General features: G+C 46.0%; 1 long non-coding RNA gene across 1 annotated transcript; it reads right to left on the bottom strand.

The window, feature by feature from the left end:
- Nucleotides 1-327: 327 nt before the first annotated feature.
- Nucleotides 328-26,279, bottom strand: LOC138828812 (uncharacterized). The gene is made up of 3 exons (XR_011372371.1): nucleotides 25,989-26,279; nucleotides 20,847-21,002; nucleotides 328-1,492 (listed from the first exon to the last, which is right to left on the bottom strand). It is a non-coding gene; the product is annotated as an uncharacterized lncRNA (long non-coding RNA).
- Between the last annotated feature and the right edge of the window lie 819 nt (nucleotides 26,280-27,098).

The following is a 27,098-nucleotide window of genomic DNA, read 5'->3' as shown; positions in this document are numbered from 1 at the left end:
CCCGTCATTTCCACCAGCTCCCAAGGGTCTAATCAAATCCTGAATCCATCAATAATCAGATCCACTGATCACATCATGATCCGATGAATCCACTGATGATCAGATGTACACTGATCACATCATGATCTGATGAATCCATTCACGATCATCACCCTGATATGATTGGATCATTTCAAAATCCATCATTGACATGGGCAGAAGTGAGCCTCCCCAGTCTCCCCCAAGTTTCTCCATCCAGTCAAGTTGACCAAACAATCAGGGCTAGGACTTCTCAAGCCCTATCACTGGGAGAGGAGGGAGGGGACGTGGGAGTGGTGATGAGGAGGATAGAGAAGAGGGTTTACAAAAAATGGTGTTCAGTAGACAGAAGTGGAGGAAAAGTCCTGGAAACATTTTATTAAGAATTAGGAGACAAAACCTATAGATTCAGAGGCAAGTCAATGACAGACTGGTGGGAAGTTAGGGGGCAGAGGGTCTGCAGGTCTGGAGTCCCAGGCACTGAGCACAGGGGCAGGAAGGCAGGACATCATGTCTAGGGGCATGGGCCAAGATGGACACTGCAGTCCAGAGTGAAACTGCTCTAGGCCTCCCTGAGAAGGCAAGGAGAGGAGTCTATTCTACACAGCTCTCCACCACATGGAAAACATGCGTGTGAGCAGCTCAGGCAGCCAAAGCCATGTCCCACCCCACTTGAGATGGAGGACTGCTGGGGATCTATGGAGGACTCTTCCAAATGCAGCCCCGAAGGCCAGCACGGCAGCTGCGTCCCAGCCAGGGTGCCCTGCTAAGCCTTTTCCATAAGAGCTATTGGTCCATTTGGCTGTCCTCAATGTATTACTCGGTATGTATTGATAGCACAATTGTCAGCCCAGCAAACATTTCCCATTTTAATAGTTCACATGAGATGCTTCATTATTGATCTTACAGCACTAAATAAAAATCTCCTTTGTCAAGGGAACATGAAATGGCTTTTAATGGACACAGCCAAATACCTGCTACTAGTTATGGGAAGAAAAATAATCAACCTGATAGAGGAGATTTGGCTTGGGGATTTTCTGGCCTTTTGGTGACACTGGATATTCCTTCCCCAGCCGACCATCCAAAGGCTGACTCTCAGTGAGAGGAGAAAGAGGAGCCATTGGCCCGAACTTTGCAATGTGCAGGTGGAATGTTTTCTATGCCTCATCTTCCATAGGTCCCCCCACCTCCGTTACAGCCCCAAATGCATGATTCTATCCCCAATAAAAGCAGCTAGGCACTGCAGACATTAACTTCTCACTCAGCCAAAATCTGTTAGTGGATGGTTCCAGGATAGATCCTTCCACTCCTTGGGTTTAGAGCTCTGAGTCCCTATCTCTGTTGTCCTCTTAATTTGATCAACTGGTGCATTAGGACTGCAACCAGACATCTCTGCCATCCCTTTATGTCATCTTCTTCATCTGGGAAGCATGAATAGGGTCCAAAGGCTCCTGGGTTGAAAGCTTGCTGCCATCTGGAGATGAGAGAAATGATTGGGTCATAGAGGTTCTGATTCCACCTATGGGCTCATCCACCAGACATCATAGCTGAATGAACTGTCAGGAGGCAGGGCCTTGATAAGTGATTGGATTGTGAGGGCTCTGACTCTACCAATGGGTTCATCCATCCAGGATGTCACAGCTGGGTGGGATCTGGCTCCTACTTGAAAAACAGGGATCAGGAGGCTCACAATTTAAAGCTAGCTCAGATACACACACACACACACAATTGCAATCAATAAGCAGGTTGTAGTGGCAGCTATGCATGTGGGAGTATCATACAAATAGGAAGTTCACACCAGCCCTGGCAACATGAGACCCTATTTCAAAAGTAAACACCCCATCCTTAACCTAAGCAGTAAGAACTGGGACATGGCTCAAGTAGAGCATCTGCTGAGCAGGCGAGGCCCTGTTCAAATCCTAGTACCACCACAATATAATAATAATAACTTAAGGTACCCTTGGAAAGTCTTGATCGATGTATGTTCTTCCTGGACATCTCCCCTGGGCTCCTCACTGAGGATAGGGGACAGCTTGATTTTTTGAGAAGGGATTAAGAGTTGTGCAATCTCCCTGGCCTTACTAACAAAAGACACTGAGCAGATAAATTTTACAGCAATCAATCTCACCATTAACAAGTGGTAGCCATTTATCTCCATGATAAATCTCATCATTATAAATTGTTTCTACTCCTTATGGAGCTGTTGAGTCATAACTCAGAGCTGAGGCTACATGTGGGACTTACATAGGGCAACAACGGTCCTGGCACCTTATTTCCAAATGGAAGAAACCTGCCAAGGACTCTGGAACTTTACAAATGCAAATAGACCCCCTGAGGCAGGAGAGATGCAGAAACAAGGAAATCGTATCATTTTTAATGAATATTAAAAGTGTCAAACTCAGAAATCAGAAGAAAAAGTAGTTAGTACCCTTCTACCAACTCCATTAAGATGTCAAAACACAGCCAGGGCACCTGTGACTCACACCTGTAATCCCAGCTACTCAGCAGGCTTTAATATGAGGATCACGGTTTGAAGCCAGCCCAGGCAGGAAAGTCCATGAGACACTTATCTCTAATTAACCACCAAAAAGCTGAAAGTAGAACTGTGCCTCAAGTGGTAGAGCATCATCCTTGACCAAATGAAAAAAAAATAACTAAGGGGCAGCACCCAGGCCTTGTGTTCAAGCACCAGGACTGGCACAAAGAAGGAGGAAGAAGAGGAAGAGGACAAAGAGCAGGAGAAGGGAGGTGAGGAGGAGGAGGAAAGCTCCAGTGACTGAGGGATCCTGTATAGTTCAGACCAGAGGCAGGCTCAGCTGACTCCCTGACAGAAGGATGTTTCAGACTTTCATAAGTAGCCCAGACTGTCCTAGAACTCTTGATCTTCCTGCCTCAGCCTTGCAAGTGCTAGGATTTCTGGTGAGTGCTATCAAGCACAGACCTGCCTCCCCCCCCTCTTCCTCAGGATGGGTCACCATAAGCAGTGAGACAGGCTGAGCCCATTCTAGCACCATCAGCAAGCGGCTCCGTGAGCTCCCAGGGAGGAGAAAGGATAAAGTATGAAGGTCACTTTGGACCCTGGATCTCCCAAGGTCACACAGTGCTTAAACCAGAGTCAGGGCCCCCCAACCACAGCACCAGGAGCCCCACATTCCATAGGGCCACTAGTTCCTCTGAGCCAAATAAAGACATGTAGCGAAGGGCAGAAAAGGGATGTCTGTGTCAGGTAATGGATAATGACAGCTCTTCTGTATGTCTTCGGCCATCTTTGGAGAGAGATGTTTGCTTTAGGTTCAACAGAAAGAATCAGGGCGGGAGGAGAGGAGGCAAGCAGAGGCAAAGCAGGGCCTGGTCACCAGTACGTTCAGAACTGGCCAAAGGTGGCTTCAGAAGTGGACTGACAGTTCGTGGTCTTAGGAGAGGTCAGGTGGTGATCCATGGTCTCAAGAGGGGTCAGGTGATGAGCAGCTGCACCTGGCTCTTCGGATGTGAGGAGCCAGGGCCCTGCTGGTCATTGTGAAGGATGATGCCTACCAACTGCCATGGCCACGGTGCTCCAGAATCTATACCCACTGTCACTCCATGGCCACACTCTCCTAACTCCTGACCCACTGCCATGGGTCAGTCAGAGCACTTCTGATTCCCCAAAAGGTGACCATCTTCCTTGATAGCTGTTTGCGGCCATGGGCTCTGACCACCAAGCTCACCCCAGTCTCAGCCCCCCTGTGTGACCCTGGTTCCCATCACCAACCCCTGCACATGGAGTTTCTTCTGGGCAGAGCTCACCCCTTCTCCCCGGGCAGTGGCTCCGAGGACCCCATCCGGGCACAATGGATACACTAAGCAGACACCGAAATGCATGGGCTGGTTTTCCACAGACCTCATTTATCCTAATGGAGCACTAATAACTATGTTTTAAATGTGAATACTGTACTATGTGTCTCCATTAGCTTGCTGTGAGCAGCGAGCAAATGAAGGACAGGATTTCAGGGCATAGAAGGATGGGGAGTAGAGGAAGAAGGAAGCCCCCTGGTGGGGGAGGGAGAGTCTCAAGAGAGCAACTTGGAAAATTCCTGGGTTTCATTACTCTAACCTCGGGGCCTCAAGGACCTCCTGTCCTTACAGGAACTGCCAGTCTCAGCAAGTTCTCCAGCTGCTGTTTCTTGAAAGTGCATCTTAATACCAAAAATGTCCCTTAGCAGGGCTAAGAACACAGAGGTCTCCAGGGGCCCATTCACTCACCCGCTGGCTTGGGGCTGGGGGGGCGGGGAGGGTGCTGTTTCATCTCTGCTATTGCATTAAAGCAGGTAGAAAAGAAAACGGTGGCAAAGAGTGGACCTCTGTTCTGTCTAACTGTGTGTGTGTATATGATTGCTCCCCACCCCATCACCCCAAGCAAAGCTTCATTACTTAGTGGGGATAAAAAAAAAAAAAAGCTAGATCAACCTAAAAATAGTCAATAATTACTTTGCAAATGGTTTCAGAGAGCAATTATGCCATTAGTCCAAGTGCCTTTGACTTCAACGAGTTCTCTCAGGCTCTCCACACTGGGAAAGGAGGCTCCAGAGGAGCATAAATGAGTGGCAGGAGACCACAGCATGACTGCCATCCCTACGTACATACACAGGGGCACAACATCCTGCAGAATCCCCCATGGGAAGGAGACCAGCAGTGGCTCCAAGTGACAGCCCAGTAGGGGTCTCAGCCCCTGGGAATATCTGGCCACAGGACAAAGAAGGTGCCATAGGTGCCCTGCCCCCAACACAACTCTTCCATCATCCAGTAACTGGTCTTGGCTGTTCCCACAAACTGAAGCTCAAATACGCACATATATATGTGTATATATATACATAAATATGTATATGGCACATACATATATATGTAGATATATATGCATATATCCTGTAATTTTGCAATTCCAGCCACTAGGGTGGTGGAGTTAGGAATTTGGCTCTCCTGAGACATAGACAGACACTGACACTGCTCACTGCTCACTGCCCCCAGAGCTCGGCACATGTGGCAGGATGGGAGGGATCCAAGCAGATGTTCACCCCCTGCATCATGGGCAGGGAGTTTGTTACATGGAGTACCAACTGTTGAATGTTGGGTGCTACAATCATAGTATCTATTTATGTGGTAATCTCCAATCATGCATCTACCTAATCAGTGCAAATAAGGTGGCACAACCACACTACCTTGGCTACTAAGATGGGAGCCTATCACCACCAATCCATCCACCCACCCATTGATTGGTTTGGGCTAGCTGTCCTCTGGAAACCAGTGTTTTACACCCCAGATCCAAACCACAAGAGCTCCACTCCAAATAAAGGGACACGGTGAGGGGCATGTAAAGGACAATTCTTCCATGGTGGCGATGGGGTGGAAAACAGCTTGGGCACATCATCAGCTATTTTTGGGGTACAGACATTTGCCTTCAGTTAAATAAGGAGACTTTGGCTGGGAATGTGGCTTAGTGGTAGGGTGCTTGCCTAGCATGCATGAAGCCCTGGGCTTGATTCCTCAGTACCACATACACAGAAAAAAACAAAAGCAGTGCTGTGGCTCAAGTTATAGTACACTAGCAAAAGAAGCTCCAGGACAGTGCCCAGGCCCTGAGTTCAAGCCCCAAGACTGGCAAAAAATAAAAAATAAGGAGACTTGAGGACAAAGGTATGCCAAGTTAAAATGGCCACCAGTCCCTGTGTGGCCTAGGTGGTGATCATTCTGGTCCTTGTTTCTGGTGGATTCTGGAGAGGCATGATGGCTGTCTCAGCTGGTCAGGATGAGCATATCCTGTGTCCTGTGGGGTGATCTGTCCTGAGGAGCTCTGCTGGCCCTCAGTGGTGGCTTCATCCCTTGTCAAATTATCAATTTGTCTGGTCCTTCCTGAACCCTAAAGTGATTGCAAAGCAATGGCTGGAAAAATGGTTCAGAGCAGAGACACATACAACATGAGTTAGAGGTATGAGACTCTGCCCCCACTTTTAGTTCATTTGTGGGCCCAACAAAAGTGGCTTTGAAGCAACTGTCACTTGATGCACAATGAGAATTAGTCATTTTTCTTTTTTCTTTTTGGCTGGTCCTTGGGCTTGAACTCAGAGCCTGGGTGCTATCCCTTCACTTTTTTTGCTCAAGGTTAGTGTTCTACCACCTGAGCCACAGCTTCACTTCTGGCTTTTAGGTGGTTATTTGGAGATAAGAACTTCATGGATTTACTTGCCCAGGATGGCTTCGAACTTCGATCCTCAGATCTCAGCCTCCTGCATAGCTAGGATTACAGGGCACCAGGGCGAGCAGAATCACACACACACACACACACACACACACACACACACACACACACACACACACACACACACACACACACACACACACACACACACACACACACACATTTAAATGGGCTTGTCTGAAATGTTTTGCGGGCCATACTGAGGTTGTACTTAGGGCCTCATGCCACACCCAAGCTCTCTTCACTCCAATTATCTTTGAGATGGGGTCTCAACCAATCAGCTGGCCTGTCATAGTCAGTGGCCCAGGCCATGCAGGCCACTTCCCAAACTCCTGAAAACCTCCTTTAACCCTCCACGGACACCATCTGAGGGCTTCCTATACCGAAGAAACTGATCCTTTCTCTCTCAGCTGCACATTTGAGTGATCAAGCTGAGCAGGACTCAACTTCCCACAGCTCCATGGAAGGCAGCCTGGGAGACTACTTCCCACCAGTGGCCTCAGAGGGGCCCTGAAGCAGCAATGCCCTTCTGGCCACACCCCCACACAAACCCCTCTGAGAATGTCTCTTTCCCCTCCCTGTCAAAATCCTCCTGGGGCTTCACAGGAAAACCCTCCAGGGGCTTGACTTGTCAGTGTGAGCTATAATCCCAGGCAGGCCTGGAGTCTAAGCTAAATTGCTCGTGCCACTGTGATGATGAACTCATTCTGCAGGGAATTGGAAATCAATTTTTGTCATCATCCAACAGAGTTCCTTTATCAAGCAGTTCCTGATAATGCAACCGACAAGGAGCTGAAGGGAAACATGGAAATGGGGGGAGGGGCGGGAGGAAACAAGCCTCCGTGTGTGTACATGTGTGTGCATGAACTGTATGTGTGTTTGTGTCTGTGCACATGTGTATATGGATGTATATATGCTCATGTGCATGTGTGCATGCTTGTGTGTGCATACATGTGTTTGCGTGTGCTTGCATGTTGTATGTGTGTATCCCAAAACACACCCTGATCCAATGCTATCCCATGTGCTCCTCATTCTCCCATCTGTAACATAAGACCTGAGGCAATTGGCCTACAGGATGAAAGGTTTCTTTTTGTTCTGGCCCACTTGGCCCTGTTGCTTTGGGTTGTGGAGGGGTAGAACACCTGGTGGAGATCACCAGGTGGGGCAAAATGGCTTCACCCCCACTGGAGACAGACAGAGGAAAAGCAGGGCCAGGCCCCTAACAGCCCCTGCCCGGCCAAGTTTCAATGACCTCACTTCCTCCCTGTGGACCACGCCCCCATTAGCCTTCCTTCTCTAGGCCACACCCCTATGGCCTTACTTTCTTCTCTAGACCCCAATGCTCTTACTTCCTCCCTCTAGGCCACGACTCAAATGCATGGGGTCTCTAGGCCACTTTTCCAATACCATCACTTCCGCCTCTAGGCCGTGCCTCTTACAGGTTCCACTGCCTGCCCATGGTGTGGGGCTGCTGGCCAAGCTGTCAGCCCTGGGCCTTTTCGGGACTGGGACTCAGGCCTTGCCCAGACTCCCCAAGGGGCACCTGGGTCTTGTGGCCCACGCCCAGCCCACCGCAGAGCTGGTGTCTGGAAGCCAGCTGGGCTGCCTTGGCAAGCATCTACGCCCCATGCCCCACTGCTCCTGGGAAGCGGGGCAGGGCTGGACGCCAACTGTCTGGGCCCATATCATTTCAACTATCAGCTGAGAACCCTGAAGCCCAAGGCCAAGACATCAGCCAGGGTCAGCCAGGCTAGGAGCTGCAGGGACAGTGCCCAGGCGCTGAGTTCAAGCCTCAGGACTCGTCCCCATCCCTCTGTGCCCACAACTAATCTTCCCTAAGGTTCATTAGCTGCTGCACTTGTTACACAATCCTCGTAGAACTGTGCTCATAGTAGGTCTGCAAGGAATATCCATGACTCAATAAAGAAGAGACCAGGCTGCAAAAATAAAAAATAGCAATACACACAGGGCCAGGGCCAGCCTTGGCTGTTCCACCCACACACCCACACCCACACACCCACCCACCCACCCACCCACCCACCTACCCACACACACACCCACACCCACACCCACACACACACCCACCCACACACGCACACGCACACGCACACGCACACGCACACGCACGGCTAAGCCTTCCAGCCTCCTGAAGCAAAATTTGTAACCCAATAATGTCAGCCCCAACAGGGGGGATGAATTTGATCCAGGAAAAATACCATCCCTGGCAACCCTGAAGAATATTAAGGTCTTAACAGCCCGCGGTTTAGAATTGTCTTGAAAGGCAAGCTGGAAATAATTACACACCTGTTACTCAAAACTCAGCAGTAAAAAGGAATTTACATGAGTGCATAAATTACCTTCCCAGCGATATAAATTAGGATTTGAGTGCAGGCTGAGATTTCCCAGGATGTCAAGCAGCTGGGGCCCATCCCCCAGGCACCAGAGGACCTCAGCTGAGGGGGGATCTAAAGGCCACTGTCACCAGCCCTGCTGGAAGGTTCCATGGCTCCACAGACCACCCTTGGAGAGGAGTGCTGGCCCCGAAAGTCCAGCCTGAGCTTGGCAGAGAACAAAGCAGTCTTCTTCCCTCTCCTCCAGTCTCCCTTGGACAGAGATTCCCCCAGGGTTTTTTACAGCTCTATGTTCACATTATCTACACTTCCCTTACGGATGCTGGGGACTGTTTCCTGTGGTTCGAGCTACCATGATGATACATGAGGTGGGCTGGTTTAGAAGACATGGAAGTTTCTTTCTCCAGCATTCAAGGTCAAGGGCAAACTTGCTGCACCAGGCCATGGCAGAAGATGCCAGATCAGAGAGCAGGACCTAGGTGAACCTCAACCTCAGGAGCCCTCCTGCCATACCTGACCAACTCTGTTCCATTAATCCACACCACAGACCCACTCTCCTCACTTGGGATTCAGTTCCCACCTTCAAACCTCAGCCATGACACCAACTGCCACTGGTCTGACTCGTGGCAAGCATGGACCAAGCAGTTTGGAATCCCAGACTGTCTTTGCAGGAGCTTTGGAGTCTGCAGAGGCATTTCCACTGGCCCTCCTTGGGTCTGCAGGAAGCATTCCCATTGGTCCTCCTTGGGTCTGCAGGAGAAATGCCCATTGGCCCTCCATGGGTGAACAAGAGGTATTCCCATTGGCCCACCTTGGGTCTGCAGAGGCATTCTTATTGGCTCCTCTTGGGCACACACCCACCTCCTGGACCACTCTTTTTATTGTTTGTTTGTTTATGTGGTGCTGAGGAATGGAACCCAGGGCTCATGCAGGCTAGGCAAGTACTCTACCACTGAGCCACCTTCCCAGTCCCCAATCACTCTTGAGAGGGGCTGGAGTGCTGTGATTGGCTGGGCTTAGGTCACATGCCCCTCACTGGTGATGCTGGTGACGGGAAGAATGGTTTTGTGCCACCACAAAGGTGAAGAAAGGGGACAGGACAACACCCAGAGGAAATGGGGCTGGGCCAGAGGCAATGGTGAAGCCAGGTGTTCGGGGCATCAGTGAAGAAGGCAGCACAGGCCTCTACCCTGTGGCTGGGTCCTTCCCCCTGCCATGGCCACAACCTGGGGCCTGCCTGGTCTGAGGCAGCCAGTCTCTCTCCCAGGGAGCCTGGTGAGTCAGAGAGTAGCCCTGAGCTTGGGCAGGGGGTTTGACCTTCAGCAGATCCTCAGGATGCCCCGGGACAGAGCCACTTGGAAGGCCATCCAGGTAAGCCCAAGGCCCTGTATGCATTGCCAGTGGAAGGGCAGACCGTGGTGTGAACTTCCTGGGAAGCTCTGCACAGAGCTGGGGGCCTGTGAGCTGGGTCCAAAGGGGCAGACTGGACGTCTTAGTAGGGGTTACTTACAGAGCAGGAGACAGCTATGAGCCCCTAGCCTGTACCACCCAGAGAGTCATCACGAGGACCCTGGAAGACAGACACACATATACTACTACCCCTAAATTCTCCTGTGACTCTGTCTTTAACAGAATCTAGGTCAGAGCACCACCTAGTGTCAAGCCCGCAGAGTAGCTGCAGGTGGAATATGGGATGGCCTGCTTGCACCCTGCTTGCTGTCACCCAGGATCCAGCCAAGGGAAGGAGGTCTTGTGTGCTGCAGTTCACCTGGTCCAACAGCTAAGTAATGACTTGCTACAAGATGGTGTTACTCCAACTCCAGCAAGGACAGGACCTATACACCTAGAGATCAGTGCTGTGACCTGGAGCTCAGCACTCCTCATGGATAAACAAACCCCTAAGGGTTCACCTAGCCTCACAGAACAACCTCTCTGGGAAGAGAAGGCTGGATGGTGAATCCAAATTCAGAGGTGCAAGATAAGCAGAGCTTAGTTAAGGTCATGCCAAGGACATGACTGCAGTGAGTCTAGATTCCTTCCTGAAACCCATCTGCAAAAGGGGAGAGGGGCTGAGCACATCAGGGCACACCTGTCATCAGTCGGAGGCTGACACTGGGCAAAATTGCAAGGACTTTCTGAAAAAGTATCTATAGCAGCTGGGCACTGGTGGTTCAAGCTTTCCATTCTAGCCAATCAGGAAGCTGAGATCTGAGGATCACGTTTCAAAGCCAGTCCGGGCAGGAAAGTCCGTGAGCTCTTAACTCCAATGAAACAACAGGAAGCCAGAAGTGGTGCTGTAGCTCAAGTGGTAGAGTGCTCACCTTGAGCTGAATAGCTGAAGGACAATCCCCATGCCCAGAGTTCAAGCCCCACAACTGACCAAAAAAAAAAAAAAACTTAATTAAAACTGTTGCTGGTGTGCCAGTGCTTCCTGCCACCATCCCCAGCCTTCACCCCACCAGTCCCTAGAGAGATACCAATTATCTCCCCGGAGGATGTGAAGTGTTCAACACGCTCTCTCCTAAATGACACGAATCTTTAACATATTATACCTAAAAAATAAATTCATATAGCACTTTTCTGAGAAAAAGAAATGCTCCAAGTTTGGATGGATGGATGGATGGATGGATGGATGGATGGATGGATGGATGGATGGATGGATGGATGGATGGATTGTGGACAGATGGAGGATGAATTGATGCATGAACGGATGGTAAAGAGGAGGATAAGGGATGGAGGGTAGAAAGATGGATGATAGATGAATTGAGTGGGTGAATGGATGGATGGGTGGATTGTGGATGGATGAGCATGGATGATAGATGGATAGATTGGGTGGGTGGATGGATGATGTGTAGATATTGGATGGGTGAATGGATTATGGATGACTGATGAGTAAATGGGATTGGATTAATGATGGATGGATGGGTGGATGGACAGATGGTGGAGAGATGGATGAGGGATGGATGGGTAGATAGATGGATGATGGATGGATGAATTGACGGGTGGTAGATGGAAATATATTTGGTCTTTGCTCCTCTTAGCACAGAACTTCAAAAATCTTCTTTAAGAAGATATTAAAGTGAATCATGTTTTGATGGTGAGATTCTTACTAAGCCATCTTGACAGGATTCTTGCTATATCTGGGTGATGTAAGGATGAGCAAACCACCTGGAGAGACTTCAGAAAAGCCCCTAAACTTTGGTGCCATTGGGTTATTATGGGGGAGCACTGCCACCTAGTGTCCAAAGAGGTGAAGAGCAGGAGCCTGAAGAGACCATGAAATGGTCAAAGCAGGGTGGTGGCCCCACCAAAAAATCTAATGATACACTTCTTGCCATGTTGTGTGTGTGTGTGTGTGTGTGTGTGTGTGTGTGTGTGTGTGTGTGTGTGTGAGTTCTGAGCCATGAATTCAGGGCATGGGTGCTGTTCCTGAGCTTTTGTGTTCAAGACTAGTGCTCTACCACTCAGTCCACAGCTCCACTTTCAGCTTCTTTGGGTGGCTAATTGCAGAAGAGTCTCACAGACGTTCCTGCCCAGGCTGGCTTTGAAAAGTGATCCTCAGATCTCAGCATCCTGAGTAGCAAGGATGACAGAAATGAACCTTGCTTTTGCCACCTTTTAATATTTGCAATTGGTTACATTTTTTATTTACTTTGTTAATTTAGAGGTGATATACAGTGGGATTACATTTACATTCACCAGGTAATAAATACATTTCCTTACATAGAGTATCATCTGTTTCCCTCATCCTCTCCCATTCCCTCTCTTCTATCTGCACCCACGAGTTGCATAGTTGGCTTTCATCCATGTTTAGTACACTCCACTGCCACACTTTTTCACCCTTTTCCCTCAGATTCTATGCCCTCCCCTCCCTTTCCACAGATGTTCATGTGAATACACTATCTATAAGGTAAAGAACACAGAGTCATCATATAAATAAAAAAACTAAGAAAAAAGATAGTTATTTCCATATCTTTGGAGTTCATTTCAGTATGTGTATTATATAAATAAAAAGAGGTGCTTGGGTATTTGAGACTAATAGATTATAGGAGAATTATTTCATAGTCTATGAGATCTGGTTCTATTAAATATTGACCCATGTATCTTACAATAAATATATATTTTAAAAATGACCCATGGCAGCTTTAGAATGTCCTTGTTTGTGATCATTTAGGTAAATGCCCAAAAGTGGGATTGCTGGGTCATAGGGAAGCTCTATGTGGAATCTTTTGAGGAACCTCCATACTGCTTTCCAAAGTGGTTGAACAAGTTTACACCAGACCAACAATGCAGTAAGGTTCCCTTCTGTCCACATCCCTCCAGCATCTGTTGTTATTAAAGTTCCTGATTATAGCCATTTTAACTGGGGTGAGGTAGACGAGCAGAAAAGATCAGAAAAGTTGATGTTATGCAAAATGACTCCAAGATAAGGATTCAAATGTTTTTTTTTTTCCTTTCTTGGGATTGTTACATAAGATGAGTTCTTTATTGCTTTGTACGTCCCTCCCCCACAGTATAACCCCTGCTTTCACTCTATTTGATGTTGGTATAATTTGTGAAGAGGAAAGGAAAAAACAAATCATTTAACTCTGGATACAGGAGGACCCACTGCTACAATGATATGTACAAGTCGTTATGTTGAAAAATGAACTTTACAACTTTGGCTGGTGTGGGGGTGGGGGAGTAGGGGTGTGGGGGTAAGTAGGGATGGGAAGGGGAAAAAGGAGGAGGCAACAATTCTTGATAAGAAATGTACTCGTTACCCTGCCCATGTAATTGTAACCCCTCTGTACAGCATTTTCACAATAATTTTAAAAATGACCCATGGTTTGCCTCATTTGTAAGAACTACAATATGTCTATGATATTCTGTAACAAGCTCTCAATACCCCAAATTGCTAAGTGCATAGGACCACATATAATGAAACATAACAACATGAACTCCAGGAATCAGAAAGAAGAGGCTCTTTTCATATCTTGTATGTAGTTATTATTTTTTTCCTCTTATAGTTTTCTGTACCTTGTGTCTTTTATATAAATTTATTCATTCTTTGGAAAAGAAAGGGAATCACAGAAAAAGCAGGACAAAGGATGAAGTAATGCAACATTAATACTCACTTGGCACTAAGTTGGAAATGAACCTTACAACTGTGGGGAAGGGGACTAGGGATGGGTAACATGGAGAAATAGGGATGGGTTAACACTATTTAAAAACAAATGTATCCATTACCTTACTTATGTAAGTGTATACCCCAGATCATCATCTTTTCAATAAAGATAAAAAATTTAAAAAATGTTTTCCTAAAAAGTCAATTCAGCCAAAGGACACTGGATGGAATCTGCACAAGTTAAAGTAACAAGATTATTGCATGCCAAATTCAGTGCCAGAGTTCTTTTTTTTTGGGGGGGGGTCCGGTCGTGGGGCCTGAACTCTGGGCCTGGGCGCTGTCCCTCAGCTCTTCAGCTCAAGGCTAGCACTCTACCACTTGAGCCACAGCACCCCTTCCGGCTTTTTTCTTTTTGCGTATGTGGTGCTGAGGAATCGAACCCAGGGCCTCTGGCATGCAAGGCAAGCGCTCTACCACTGAGCCACCTTCCCAGCCCTCAGTGCCAGAGTTCTAACAGGCACTAAGTATCCTGGTGCCAGTGGCTCACACCTTTAATCCTAGCTACTCAGGAAGCTAAAATCTGAGGATCACCATTCAAAGTCAGCCTGAGCAGGAAAGTCCATGAGACTCTTATCTCCCAAAAAACACCAGAAAATGGGAAGTGGCACTGTGGCTCAAGTGGCAGAGCCCTACCCTTGAGCTGAAGAGTTTGGGTCAATGAGGCCCAGAGTTCAAGCCCCACCACTGACAAAAAGAAAAAAAAAAAAAGAAAACTGGTACTAAATAAATACTAGAGCCCCTAATTCCTTTGAGGTCCTTTGATACCCTCTTGTTACATGCGATCTTTGGGGAATGATACTGTTTTCCAAAACAGTGGCTCATGGGTCATCGGAATCAAAATCATATGAAAAGCTTGTAAAATGAACATTGTCTCAGTCCCAGACAAGAGATGCATTTGTCTGTATCTAGAGAAATAACCTCTCTGTAACAGTCTGGATCTTAGACTCCCTCTGCGTTCCATTACTTCTGGTTGGAGCTGTACTGCAAAAGATGCTACTCGCTGAGCAAGCCATTAAGAACAGTGTCTTCAAATTCACACATTATGGCTGTCCTCATGAGCTACACTCATATGACTGAGATTTCAGAGGCCAGAGAATGACTAAGATACAAAAGCAAAAACTTTTGGCAGGAAAAACTCATAAATACACAAAGTCCTCTACAGACAGACAACAGGAAAAGCTGGAAGTGGGAATACTGGGTAAGGCCTTGGTCCTTACACACCTTACACAAGAGACCAACACAAAACTGAGGCTAGGAAGCACTGCTCTGACAGTTCAAATCAGCAGTTTACAAGAAGTGGCACTGTGGCTCAAGTAGTAGATTGCTAGCCTTGCACAGGACAAGCTGAGGGACAGCGCCCATGCCCAGAGTTCAAGCCACATGATCGCCAAAGAAAAAAAATCCTCTGTTTACTCACACAAAATGAGATGCTACTTTTTTTTTTTTTTTTGTGGCTCAAGCGGTAGAGTGCTTGCTTTGAGCTGAAGAGTTGAAGGACAGTGCCCAGGCCCAGAGTTCAAGCGCCACAACCAACAACAACAACAACAAAAAAGAAGAAGACCACTGAGGTTAAAAGTCGATATAGAAGCCCAGCAATGGTGGCTCACACCTTATATAATCCTAGCTACTCAGGAGGCTGAGATCTGAGGATCACAGTTCAAAGCCAGCCCGAGCAGGTAAATCCGTGAGACTCTTATCTCCAATAAACCACTAGAAAACAGGAAGTGGTGCTGTGGCTCAAGTGGTAGAGCTTTTGCCTTGTGCTGAAGAGCACAGGGACAGCTCTCAAGCCCAGAGTTCAAGCCCCATGACCAAACAAAAAAAATCTATAGAAAGAATTATCAAATGTGATTATAGACCAGGCACTGATGGCTCACACCTATAATCCTAGCTACTTAGGAGGCTGAGATCTTAGGATCATGTTCAAAGTTAGCCCAGGCATAAAAGTCACCAGGAGACTTTTATCTCCAATTAACCACTCAAAAGCCAAAAGTGGCACCATGTTAAAGTGGTAGAGGACTAGCTTTGAGGCAAAGAGCTCAACGACAGCACCTAGGCCCTGAGTTCAAACCCCACTACCAAATAATTATAATAATAATAATAATAACCATAACCTAAATTGCTAACAAAAAGCAATATTGCTTTACAAACACTCATCTGAGCCAGGCACCGGTGGTTCACTTCTGTAGTCCTAACTACGTAGGAGCCTGAGGTCTGATAATAATAGTTCAAAGCAAGCCCCACAAGGAAGGTCTCTGAGATGCTTATCTCCAATTAACCACCTAAAAACTAGAAGTGAAACTCTGCCTCAAAGTGGTAGAGTACTGGCCTTGAACAAAAAAGCTCAGGAACAGTTCCCAGGTCCTGAGTTCAAGACATGACCAATGACCAATGGAAAAAGAAAAGAAAAGAAAGCACGAGAGACAGAAGGGTAGGGAGGAAGGGAGGGAGTCAGGAAGGGAGGGAGGGAAGGAGAGAGGGAGGGAGGGAGGGAAGGAAGGGAAGAAGGAAGAAGGAAGGGAGGGAGGGAGGGAGGGAGGGAGAAAAATCTCATCTAAGCATTTTAAACATATAAATTTAATCTTCTTTCTTTGCCAGTTCTAGGACTTGAACTCAGGGCATGTGCACTGTCGCTGAGCTTCTTTTGCTCAAGGATAATACTCTATCACATGAACCACAGTACGACTTCTGGCTTTTTCGTTTATATGGTACCTGCTGAGGGATCAAACCTAGGGCTTCATGCATGGTAGGCAAACACTCAACCATTAAGCCACAGTCCCAGCCTCATAAATTCAATCTTTTTAACACTGCTAGATAGATACCTGTTAGAGAGATACCATTATGACCCTGATTTACAAATCAGGAAAATAAGGTCATTTGCCCTACTTAACAGGACTAATATTAGACAAATTGAATTCATACTTCACAGTTTGGCTCCATGATATGTCATTTTAACCTATAATGCCTTTCTGGAAGAAAAGAAATAATTAAAGGAAATAAAAGTAGACATTCTGAAGAAAATAATTCAATGTGTGTTCAATGCTGAAAAATATCAGACAATGGAGTTGGGAGAGACCCTCCAGCCAGGTGCCAGTGACACACACTAAATCCTAGCTATTCAGGAGGTTAAGATCCAGATCATCAAGGTTTGAAGCCAGCGTGGGGAGGAAAGTCCTAGAGACAACATCTCCAAAATAGCCAGAAAAAAGCCAGTCTGGAGGCATGGCTCAAGCAGCAGAATGCCAGCTAAGCATGCATAAGGACTTGAATTCAAACCTCAGCACAGATAACAGTTCCTCTAATGAGAACTGTTTAAACTCCAAGTCTCATTCAAGCCAGGCATCCTCCCACTTAAGCTATACCATAGATGGGATCACAGATATGCACCACCATGCCAGGCTTATTGACTAAAAAGGAGTGGCACTGTGGCTCAAGTGATAGAGTGCTAGCCTTGAGATGAAGAGCTGAGGGACAGCGCCCAAGTCCAGAGTTTAGGCCCCACTACTGGACTCAAAAAAAAAAAAAAAAAAAAAAAAAAGAATCAACTCAACAAGAGAAAGAACATGTCAACATAAAGATTGGGGGGAGGGGTATGGTCATGGGCCTTGAACTCAGGACCTAGGCATTGTCCCTGAGCTTTTTGTGCTCAAGGCTAGAACTCTACCACTTTGAGCCACAGCTCCACTTGCAGTTTTCTGGTGCCTTATTGGAGTTATCTCATGGCTTTTCCTGTCCAGGCTGGCTTCCAATCATGATCATCAGATCTCAGCCTCCCAAATTGCTAGGATCACAGGTGTGAGCCACAGGCCCCCTGCTGACATAAGAATTGTATCAAATGTTCATAGAAGTCAAAAGTGGAAACAAAGCAGAGGCCTGGTGGCTCACACCTGTAATCCTAGCTACTCAGGAGGCTGAGATTTAAGGATCGCTGTTCAAAGCCAGCCCCAGTAGGAAAGTCCATGAAACTCTTATCTCCAATAAGCCACCAGAAAACCGAAAGTGGTGCTGTAGCTCAAGTGGTAGAGCAAGCTTAAGAGTTGACGGACAGTGCTCAGGCCCAGAGTTCAAGCCCCATAATTGACAAAAAAAAAAAAAAAAAGTGGAAACAACTCAAACACCTACTAACTACTGAATAGATAACCAAAATGTAGTATATCCATACCATAGAATGTTCAGCAATAAAAAGAAGTAACATTTTAGCCGGGCGCTGGTGGCTCACGCCTGTAATCCTAGCTACTCAGGAGGCTGAGATCTGAGGATCGCGGTTCAAAGCCAGCCCGGGCAGGAAAGACTGTGAGACTCCTATCTCCAATAAACCACCAGAAAACCGGAAGTGGCGCTGTAGCTCAAGTGGTAGAGCGCTCGCCTTGAGCTGAAGAGCTGAGGGACAGCGCCCAGGCCCAGAGTTCAAGCCCCATGACCGACAAAAAAAAAAAAGAAAAAAAAGAAGTAACATTTTGATACAGGCTACAACATGATAAAGCTCAAGAATATGTCCAGTGAAAGAAGACAAATACTACATATTCCATGATATGAATTAGAATCTGTTAAAAGACAAATGTATATGTTACTGGTAGTTTAAATAATTTTTTTTCAAATTCTAGAATTATGAAGAATACTGTAGCCACTAATAATATGAAAGATTTCTAGTCATTTTCCCTTTCCTAACTAAAAAAGAATGAAACTAATGTGAACTATTGTACCATTAATATATTAATACTTTTGTAGGAAAAAGTCTGGACAAATATTTCCCAAAATATTATTGGCAGTAAACTCTAAGAAGTAGGATTACATTCAAACATGTATACCATCTAGATCTATCCTTGCCAAATTAAGTATGAGAAAAGACTATCCCCTCCCAACCCTCATGATGCTTCTGCAGTTTGTATCTGCCATTACTGTGGTTTAAACTCAGGGCCTTTCAGCATCCCTCAGCAATCTCCTCCTCACACTGGTAATATATTACTTGAGCCATACCTCTGCTTCCAGCTTTTTGCTGGTTAACTGGGCGGGGTAGGGGGAGGTTGGGAAGGTATGGGAAGGGGAAACAAAGGAGGAGGCTACAATGCTTGATAAGAAATGTACTCATTGCCGGGCGCTGGTGGCTCACGCCTGTAATCCTAGCTAGTCAGGAGGCTGAGATCTGAGGATCGAGGTTCAAAGCCAGCCCTTGCAGGAGAGACTGTGAGACTCTTATCTCCAATAAACCACCAAAAAACTGGAAGTGGCACTGTAGCTCAAGTGGTAGAGCGCTCGCCTTGAGGTGAAGAGCTGAGGGACAGCGCCCAGGCCCAGAGTTCAAGCCCCATGACCGACAAAAAAATAAAAAGAAATGTACTCATTATCTTGCCCATGTAATTGTAATTCCTCTATACAGTGTTTACAGAATAAATTTAAAACAAATAAAGAATATAAATAAATAAACGTCTCATGGATTTGACTTCCCAAGCTGACTCTGAACCACATTTATCAGATCTCAGCCTCTTGAGTAGCTAAGATAATAGACATTAGCCACTTGCACCTGGCTTGTAGAATATCTTTTTTAAAAGATTTTATTTATTTATTTATTTGTTTGTTTGTTTGTTTGTTTGTTTGTTTGTTTTCGGTCATGGGCCTGAACTCTGGGCCTGGGCCCTGTCCCTGAGCTCTTCAGTTCAAAGCTAGCACTTTACCATTTGAGCCCCAGCGCCACTTCTGGCTTTTTTCTGCTTATGTGGTGCTGAGGAATCGAACCCAGGGCCTCATGAATGCAAGGCAAGCAATATACTGCTTAGCCACCTTCCCAGGCCCTAGAATATCTTTTAAATAAATTATTTTGAAAACAGAATTAAATATACAGAATATAATCCCCAATTATTATAGATTTAGCAGAATTTTTCTGTTATGTGACTATAAAAGTTCTACATAGCCAGGTGCCAGTGGCTCACGCCTGTAATCCTAGCTACTCAGGAGGCTGAGATCTGAGAATCCACGGTTCAAATCCAGTGCAGACAAGAAAGTCCATGACACTCTTATCTCCAATTAACCACCAAAAAAACAGAAGTGGTGCTGTGGTTCAAGTGGTGGAGCACTAGTCTTGAGCTGAAGAGCTGAGGGACAGCGCCCAGGCCCAGAGTTCAAAGTCCCACGACTGACAAAAAAAAGTTCTACATATATAGGTTCAATTTCTGTACTTACCTTTTTTAAAACTATATTTAATAGAAAGTTAAATTCTCCTCAAGGGCCCAGTTTTGTAATACCTTAGAATACTGTACTCCACCTACCATAGGTGAATGAACTAAAATTAATCACCTTACTCAAAGGTATAAAGGAATCTATGATACAAAAAAGATGAAGCAAGCTGGGCGCTGATGGCTCACACCTGTAATCCTTGCTATTCAGGAGGCTGAGATCTGAGGATCTCGGTTCAAAGCCAGCCAAGCAGGAAAGTCCATGAGACTCTTACCTCCAATAAACCTCCAGAAAACTAGAAGTGGTGCTGTGGCTCAAGTGGTAGAGCATTAGCCTTGAGCTGAAGAGGTGAGGGACAGCACCCAGGCCCAGAGTTCAAGCCCCATGGCCAACAGAAAAAAAAATCTCATTCTACCTTCAAATGATGCAATTAAATGCATCTTCTCAAAATGTAAACTGAGAGATAAAGTACAAGAGCAATTAACAGTAGAGCTAAAACTAAAAGAATGCTTAAGCAGAAGCAATTAGGGCTACTGAGATGAACAAGAGAAATTAGAATCACAGACATTATGGCAAAATGAAATAATGGCCAAACCCAAGTGGAAATAAGCAGAGACACAAGTAAAAGATTTAGAGTAATGGAAAAGAACAACCAAAGCTCTAGTCTCAGGACAAACTTCACATACACAGAGTTAATAAAGTTCACAAAGAAGCATAATAATCCCTATAGAATCTCTGGACCCAGAGCTATGTTTATAAGCCATCATCCTGTTTGCTCCATTTCAAGATATTTTTACTTCCTTTATGCTTCCATCAAAATTCTTCCAATTAGCTCTGACAGTCACAATTACTTGTTCCTTGCAACGAATAGCATTTTTCAACTAAAAAAAAGAGACTGGAGGCTTACCTTTGAGTATCACCAGTGGCACTATTTGAAGAGTTTACACTCATGGTAAGTCTTGCAACTCCTTAAAAATACCCCACTGTTTCTTAATGATATAGTTCTTTATTGGCGATTGAAATTGTTCAAGATGTCTGTGTTACAGGTTAGGTGGACTAAAGTCTGTTAATATAATAAACAATACAACAGCAAGTTTATATTTGAATCCTGAAAGAACTGATTATTTTCCTTTGGATCTATAGGCTGGTTGCTAATTTTTTTTAAATTATTGTATAACAAACAAGGGATTTTTTATTTTTTTTTATTTATTTTTTTTTTTGGTCCGGTCGTGGGGACTGAACTCTGGGCCTGGACACTGTCCCTCAGCTTTTTCAGCTCAAGGCTAGCGCTCTACCACCTGAGCCACAGCACCACTTCCAGCTTTTTACTTTTTGCTTACGTGGGGCTGAGGAATCGAACCCAGGGCCTCATGTATGCAAGGCAAGCGCTCTACCACTGAGCCACCTTCCCAGCCCCACAAGGGATTTTTTCAAAGAAGGGTTTATTTTTATAAAGCAGCAGGCACTGGTGGCTCACACCTGTAATCCTAGCTAATCAGGAGGCTGAGATCTGAAGATAAAAATTCAAAGCCATCCTGGGCAACAAAGTCCATGTGACTTTTTTTTTGGTCGTGGGGCCTGAATTCTGGGCCTGGGCGCTGTCCCTCAGCTCTTCAGCTCAAAGCGAGCACCCTACTACTTGAGCCATGGCGCCACTTCTGGCTTTTTCTGCTTATGTTGTGTTGAGGAATCAAACCCAGGGCCTCATGCATGTGAGGCAAGCACTCTACCATTGAGCCAACTTCCCAGTCCCATGAGAATCTTTTATCTCCAAATAACTACCAGAAAAACTGGAAGTAGCACTGTGGCTCAAAGAGGGAGAGCACTAGCCTTGACCAAAAGAGTTCAGGGACAGCACCCAGTACCCAAGGTTAAGCCCCACAATGGACCAAAAAAAGCATTGGAAGCAAAAATGACGAAAACATTAAAAAAAAAACCCACAAACATGATCCTTCTTGAAAGAACAGGTATTTACTTTTAATATTTTATAAGAAAAGTTATCCAAAAAATAATAATTGTGGAAAAATAATAACAAATTATGTTTGAACTTGGAAATGGAATATGTAGTACCCAACTGCAGGACAGATAATTCTATTTCTTTAAAAAAAAAAAAAAAAAACAAGCAGCTACTCCTAATGAAGTTTTTTGTTTTGTTTTGTTGGTTCTGGTCCTGAAGCTAAAACTCAAGGCCTGAGTTTTTGGGCTCAAGGTTAGCACTCTACCACTTGACGCACAGCTGCACTTCCAGCCGTTTTAGTGGTTAATTGTAGATGAGTAACAAGTCTCCTGGCTGGATTTGAACCAAGAGAGTCAGATCTCAACCTCAGGAATTGCTAAGATTACAGGCATTAGTCACCTACTCCCTCTGCCCAACCAGATAGTTGTAAAACTATATTGCAACTGAAAAGTCCAAACCACTCCCAAATAAAAGGTCCAATGGTGATTTGTGGTTTCTTTTATTCAGCGTTCCTCAATAGAAATTAAAAAAAAAAAACATGAAAAAGAAATAAAACAAAAAGGGGCTGGGAAGGTGGCTCAGTGGTAGAGCACTTGCCTTGCATGCATGAGACCCTGGGTTCTGTTCCTCAGAACCACATAAGCAAAATGAAAAAAGCTGGAAGTGGCGCTGTGGATCAAGTAGTAGAGCACTAGCCTTGAGCTAAAGAGCTGAGGGCCAGCTCTTCCGGTTGTGGGGCCTGAACTCTGGGCCTGGGCACTGTCCCTCAGCTCTTCAGCTCAAGGCTCGTGCTCTACCACTTGAGCCACAGCGCCACTTCCATCTTTTTTCATTTTGCTTATGTGGTGCTGAGAAATCGAACCCAGGGCCTCAGGGATGCAAAGCAAGTGCTCTACCACTGAGCCACCTTCCTAGCCCTAAAAATTTTTTTGAAAAGCTAACAATCCAATAAAATATACAATTTAAAATGCCCCCTTTTTTTTTTAATTCAGCAAGTCCTGGGAAAGAAAACTACAGTTATCTCTCTCGACAGGTAAACTCTCACTGATAAACAAAAATAAAAAACAAAAGCAAGAAAATTCAGCTGACACTGGTGGCTCACTGATAAGAGGACAATTAAAATTTAAAACCATCCTGGTCAGAAGTCTTTGAGACTGCATCTCAAAAAAATAATAATAAATGAAAGATTGAAATTGGGGCTATGTCCATTTTACTATATGGGCCATGTCCATTTTAATATGCTAACTGCTAATTCTGCTTCTGTAAACCTGCTTGCGCTAACACTGACTCTTCCCCTCCCAGAAATAAGTTAAAAAGTTACAAAGTCCAGATGCAGGCCGGCCCAGGGACAGGGTCTGCAAACATAGATATGTTCTTCTAACGCCCTGTTTAGAAACTCTCAGCAAGGGGGCTCAAAATAAAGACCATCTGGTGAGCCCAGCAAACTAGGGAGCCTGTAACTATGTGGACTCCCCTCCAGAGAAGCCTCCCCCCCCCCTTAGGGAACCAACTAGTTTTCAACAAGTGTTACAAAACTTCCTGTGCAGAGCTGAGCCAATCCTGGGGAGCCTGGGGTCTTATGCTAATCCTGTGGTTTTTGTCTTTAAAAGTGCCTGTAACCTCTGCTCGGGGCTTCCAGTCTGCCTTCGACAGGGAGACCGTTTGCACAAACGCCTAATAAAATCCTCTTGCTTGTTGCATCTGCTGGTTTGGAGTCTTGGTTCTTGGGGTGCCCTCCCGTTGAAGAAAGCATCCCAGTGAGTCTGGGGTCTTTCAATTAAAAAAACAGCAAAAAAGGTAGGGCCAAGGCTCAAGTGGTAGAGGTCCATATATGAACAAGAAAGCTAAGTAAGAGCAACAGGCCCTGAGTTCAAGCCCAATACCAACATAGAAAAGAACAATAATGATTAACTCTCTTGATCATAGAGATATCTCTATAAAAATCTTTTTTACTAATGTGTACAAAAGGCCTTCTTCATAAATTACCTTTTAATAATATAATCTACGGTAATTTTCAAAGGCCTTCTTGCAAAAAGATAAAAGGAAGAAGGAGCCAGGTGCTGGTGGCTCACGCCTGTAATCCTAGCTACTCAGGAGGCTGAATAGTTCAAAGCCAGCCTGGTCAGGAAAGGCCATGAGACTCTTATCTCCAATAAACATACAGAAAACAAGACGTAGCGCTGTAGCTCAAGTGGTATAGTACTCGCCTTGAGGGGCAGTGCCCAAGCCCAGAGTGCAAGCCCCACAACTGACAAAAGAAAAAAAAAAGGAAGAAGGAAAGAGAACTTGTCACTTGCTTTAGCCTGCCTACTTCCTAGAAACCTCTTCTATAGGAGATACTTCAACTTATATAGAGCCAATTTACCTTACTTCAGTATTAAGGAATCTCTGGGTAAATATACTAAACAGAGAGAAAATAATTCACAGCATCCAAATATATGCAAATACTAATAAACCACGAGAACGTCTATTCACAGAAATCTAATATTCTAAGAAGACAATGGGTTTTTGTTATTAATTTTTTTTCATTTTTATCTTCTAATGATTCTACAAAAGGGTTATAGTTTTACATGTACATTTGTTTGTACACTGAGTCTTGATCAGTCACCCCTCCCATCACTCTGTACTACCAACCCACCCATCCAGCAGCCATATCAAGTTCCTGTCCTTCAGTTTTTATTACTTAACCTAGAACTCTGAAAAACATTATTCCTGATTAAGAAAGGGAACAGGTAAAACTTGAAGTGATTTGTTGAAGGGGAAAGAAATAATGAAATAATTATTGACATTTTGAACGTACAAAGACATCCTGAAGGGGCTGGGAAGGTGACTTGGCCATAGAGTGCTTGCCTCACATGCATGAGGCCCTGGGTTCGATTTCTCAGCAACACATAAACAGAAAAGGCTAGAAGTGGCATTGTGGCTCAAGTGGTAGAAAGCCCTAGCCTTGAGCTGAAGAGCTCAGGGACAGCGCACTGGCCTGGAGCTCAAGTATCATGGCCAACAAAAAGAAAAAAGAAAAAAATACATCCTGAAGACTAAAAAGAGGAACAAAATACCAGTGTGCTCTGTCTCTGCTCCCACTAAGCAAGCCTCAGAAAGGACCACTGGGGATTTAAAAAAATTATTCAAATAAAGAGACTAAGGAGAAGACACAACACAGTACCAAGAACTAAGTCTCCAGGCTGGGAAGGTGGCTCATTGGTAGAGCGCTTGCCTTGCATGCATGAGGCCCTGGGGTTCAATTCCTAAGCACCACATAAGCAGAAAACGCTGGAATTGGCTCTGTGGCTCAAGTGCTAGAGTACTAGCCTTGAGCTGAAGAGCTGAGGGACAGTGACCAGGCCTAGGGTTCATGCCCCACAACCTGAAAAAAAAAAAAAGTAAAGTCTACCACAAACACAAAATGTTCAAGAGTAATAGACTAATAAAATAGTTTGGCCTAAAAACGTGAAATATCAGCCAAAAGGTCAAAAGGCTGACAAATGAATGACAAATGATGAGGAATGAACGAATGAGTGAATGGCGTGGCTATGCCCCTAGGGGCTGACTGTGGGGAGGCGGAGTCCTACCTGCTCTTCTCTTCCTAGGATGCTCCTCCGAGATCTAGCTGCAGTGGGCCAGGACTGGCTGGGAAGGCTTGTCCCGGCTAACGATGGGGCCCCGCAGCGGCCCAAACCAGCCCGGGGACCCCCGTTCCCCCCACCGCTCCGCTCCACACCTCCCGTCCCAGTCGAACCCTTTACCTCTGGGGGCGTTGTGGTCCAGAGGTCCTTAGACCCCAGAGGCAGCTCCCAGCCTCCGAGTAGGAGGCCCCAAATGAAAACTGTTGGAACCTGAGGGCCTCTAGGAGCCTGGAGAGGGAGGGGGAATACCCCGCCCCCCGCAGCCCCCACTTCTGGGGGCTGAGCAAAGAAGGAACTTCCCTCACACACAGCTCCTAGGACTTTCTCGGGCCTTCCAGGCTATGCCCAAGTCTCACGTCCCGCCCCCCCACCAGCCGTGGGGCCTGCCCTCTGCTCCCGCCGCCTGCCACCAGCCTCTAGCTTCCCGCTTCCCGCTGCCCAGTGCGGGCAGCTCCAGGATACGTACTCGGAGAATGCCGGGCTCTGATTGGGAGAGCTCACCCGCTTCAGCTTTGCCTTCGCCTAGACAGGCGCATGCACTGTTGCTGTGGAGGGGAAAGGAGAGGGAGGAGGCACCGATGCACCTGCACAAGGTGCGCACGAGTGATCCGGCACTAGGCTCTCCTCCTCCCCAAGCCTGCCTTCATGCTCACACTGCCTTGGCTCCGCAGGGGGTTCTCGGGTCACAGAGACTCCTGATCCTAATGGGAGCGCAGCTTCCCGCTCCTCAGCCCTTTTGCCAGCCTACTGAGTAAACATCACCGAAGCCAGAACCCAGCTCCTGCACCTTTACCCCAGCAGGCGAGCCTGGGGGCGCCCCAAACCCCACCCCAGTGCTGGGGGGGGGGCGCAGGACCTCCAGGGACTTCTCTGGGGGGCTGCTGCATAGGTGGCTGCATTTCTCTCGCTCTAGTCCCCTCCTCCCATCCTCTTTGTATCCCAGTTTGGGGTGGGGAGATCAAAGGGGTTGGGAGCATGCAGGTGGATTCAGTGCATCTGTTGGTGCTCCTGTTATAAATAGTGTGTAACAGATCTCGATCTCTCTCGTATACACACACCTAGATAATGTGTACAGTACTCTGATTTCTCTTGTTAGCTGCTTCACAATCTGCCGCTGCTTTGGGGAGATTGGAAAACCAAATCCTCTTTTGTTCCTTGGCTTTTGAAAGCCTATTCCCCAATGAACAATGCAAATTGGCAGGATTTTGATTAATGATTGTATGCTCCTTTCCAAAAAGGTGTTTAACACAAAAAAAGCCTTTTATGTTAAACTATTCCGTGTCGATTGTCTTCAACCTGAAAGCAAGGTGTAGGGGTCGACTTTCCCCAGCTCTCCCTCTGGAGAGGCAATGGTCATAAATGCAAATATAAGTTGAGATTAAAACCTCCTTGATTCTTGTGTCTCTGAAATCTTAATTGGTTTGAGTTTAGTCATTTAGATTTAAAAGGAAGATTGTCTGTTTCCTAATACTTTGGCTAGAAAAAGGATAATTGCTTCAAAAGAAAGAGGCTTAAGGAAAGAAAAAAGAATTAACCTGCTCCAACATTTACAAAAATAATGGAAAAATACATAAAG

Source organism: Dipodomys merriami, unplaced genomic scaffold (genome assembly GCF_024711535.1).
Source record: "Dipodomys merriami isolate MVZ:Mamm:240054 unplaced genomic scaffold, mDipMer1.0.p SCAF_1649, whole genome shotgun sequence".
Taxonomy (NCBI): Eukaryota; Metazoa; Chordata; class Mammalia; order Rodentia; family Heteromyidae; genus Dipodomys; species Dipodomys merriami.
This window is presented reverse-complemented; position numbering and strand designations above follow the sequence as displayed.